The 2,909-nt window shown below is 42.9% G+C and overlaps 1 pseudogene; it reads left to right on the top strand.

Moving 5' to 3' along the window:
• Positions 1-105: 105 nt before the first annotated feature.
• Positions 106-953, top strand: LOC102493068 (aurora kinase A pseudogene; annotated as a pseudogene).
• Positions 954-2,909: the final 1,956 nt, after the last annotated feature.

Here is a 2,909-nt window from a genome sequence, read left to right as displayed (position 1 = left end):
GATCCGTTGTCATGTGGGAAAAAGCTCCTAAAAAAAAAAAAAAAAAAGGTGAGCTCTTGACTGGACTTGGTGGCTATGGGTCAGTGGCAGGAGCTAACAGGCCTCATGGACAGATCTAAGGAAAACTGCACTTTGTAGCTGGTTAAGGCTACAGTACCACTTGGAGGTGGTCCAAAATGTGTTTCAGTGGCTCAGCAGTTTCCTTTTCAGAATCCATTACCTGTAAGCAGTTGCCAGTTTCAGTGGGTCCTGTGTCCTTCAAATTCTTTCCAATGAGTTTGTAGGCTGAAGCCAGTTTCCAGGCACAAACTGGTTCAGAATCTGAATCAAAAGCAGAAATAATTACCAGCAACCAGTGTTCACTGTCCTGTCTCCAAGCCACCTAATAACACCCCAAAGAGCAAGCAGTCCCAGCCATCAGAACCTGGAAATAATTCTGAAAAGGAACTGAAATCAAAACAAAATAATGACTCAAAAAAGAGGCAGTGGTCTTTGGAAGATTTTGAAATTGGTTGTCTGCTAGGTAAAGGAAAGTTTGATAATGTCTATTTGGCAAGAGAAAAACAAAGCAAGTTTATCCTGGCTGTATTCTTAGACTATATGGTTATTTCTATGATGCCACCAGAGTTTACCTGATTCTGGAATATGCACCACTTGGAATAGTCTATAGAGAACTACAGAAACTGTCAATGTTTTATGAGCGGAGAATTGTGATTTCTTTCACAGCATTGGCAAATGCTCTGTCTTACTGTCATTCAGAGAGAGTTGTTCAAAGGGACTTGAAGCCAGAGAACCTGCTTCTGAGCTCAGTGGGATAACTTAAGATCACAGATTTTGGGTGGTCAGTATATGTGCCACCCTCTAAGAGAACCACTTTCAGCCATTCCTACATGTTGAGGTTATTATTATTAATAATTTTTACATTGGAGTTGTGGCATATGTGTAAACTTTAAATTCACAAATAAATTAATACATATATTAAAAAATAAAAAGAAGGGACCCTGGGGCAGAACCTGGGACAGGAGCCAGGCTGGTAGGTGGTTGCAGTCAGCCAGGTGAGTAGATCGTTGCAGTCAGCCAGGTGAGTAGGTGGTTGCAGTCAGCCAGGTGAGTGGATGGAAACCTCAGGGTCTGGCATAGCATCCACGTGGTATCTCTGACCTAGTGTCTATGGGCTTTGGGGATCAGTTGACTGGGGATTAGAGGAAGCAAGTTAGAGGATGACTCCAAGTTTTCCAGCTTGGGTGATGGCACGAGTGCTTCTAAGGGAGCTAAGAGGTCTATGTTGAGGCATATGAGCTGGAGATGCATGGGGAAAACCAGCTGGACTGTCCTGGTGCCCGTGGAAATGGAGAGGGAGAGAGCTCAGATGGGTTTAGCGAGATTAGGGATAATTGGAGACTGAGAAATAGCTCTTTTCAGTTAAAGCTCATGAGATGGGTTAAATTGGTCAAACGAATGAGAATTTTTAAAAGCTCTGTGAGTTATTTAAAATCTGAATTGACCACTGGATCTTTTTTTTTTTTTGGAGAGATTTTCACTGTAGGGCGCGTGCGCTCGCCAGACAGACAGAGAGAGACATAGAGACAGAAAGCGAGAAATCACCCCCCAGGGGGGATGGTCACGCCGCAATCCCTTCTCCTCCATTCTCCTCTCGGGATCTTGGGCACGCACGCACACGCGCCCGGCGTGAGTTTTAAGCCACCGGGTCCGGGACACGAACCGCGGTCGACTACGTGGGAGTCCAGCGACATAGCCATCACGCTAACTGCTGGTTCCCTTGACCACTGGATCTTTATACGTCTTTCCAAGGTGTAATAAATTATAAGGAAAGATCTTAAGTACAGTGTTAACCATCTGTTTCATGTGACTGTTGTGCTGTCCTTTTATAGTTTTTAAAAAAATAATTAATTATTCAATTTTATTTATCATTATCATTATTCTTTAATCTGTTAAAGAGCATGTGCACTCGAATGAGAGTGGTGGTTAAGGGCACTGGACTGCCACATGGCTGACTGTGGTTTGAGTCTCGGCCTTGGCAGCTTGCTTTCTCACTTTCTCTCTCTCTGTGTCCTTCTCTGGTCAAATTAAAATAAAATAAATGAATAAGTAGAAAAAGTTGGGCCAGCAGGTGACATGGTGGTTAATGGTGCTGGATTCCCACATGGCCAACTATAGTTTGAGTCCTGGACCTAACAGATTGCTTTCTCACTTTCCCTTTCTCTCTCTGTCTTTCTCTGGTAAAATTAAAAAATAATAAGAACAAATGGAATTAAATAAATAAATATTTAAGGAAAAAGTTAAATAAAAAATTCTTAAAACAAACAAATAAAAACACTGAGAGACAAAATTGTTGATGAGGAAGGAAAGGAGGATTTATTGCCATACCAGGCCATACCAGGAAGGCATGTAAAAATATCCTTGACTGGTCAGCCAACCTACAATTGCGTTTGTAGGGGAAGGGAGATGCAATGATGTTAATGGCTTTCTGTAGAGAAGCATTGATCAGGTTGATTTTTATCTGGGAGGCACAGCTGAGCAATTTGTCTTTGAGACAGAAGTTTCAATTTTACCTAAGGGATACAGTTGAGAGATGCATCTTCGAAAAGGAGTTTCAGTTTGTAATTGGGGCAGAATGTCCCTCATTGTTCCAGGTTGGTTGGTTGTCTCCTTGGAGTTCCTATGAGAAATCTCAAATAAAGAGTATCAGGCTGAGAGAAAAGTAATTTTTGATTTCACAAGATGGAGTCAGTCTGGCTAACGCAGGCCCCTGTTACATCCTGAGGGCAGGGACCCCATGGTGGCTTTCTGGGAGATGGACATGCACCCCAAGTGCCCTTTCTGCTTTCCTTCCCTGTACGTCTCACGCTCACTGTCCACACTCTAAAGTACGCACTTCGTGTTGCTGC

Source organism: Tupaia chinensis, unplaced genomic scaffold (genome assembly GCF_000334495.1).
Source record: "Tupaia chinensis unplaced genomic scaffold, TupChi_1.0 Scaffold000685_1, whole genome shotgun sequence".
In the NCBI taxonomy this organism is placed as follows: domain Eukaryota; kingdom Metazoa; phylum Chordata; class Mammalia; order Scandentia; family Tupaiidae; genus Tupaia; species Tupaia belangeri.
This window is presented reverse-complemented; position numbering and strand designations above follow the sequence as displayed.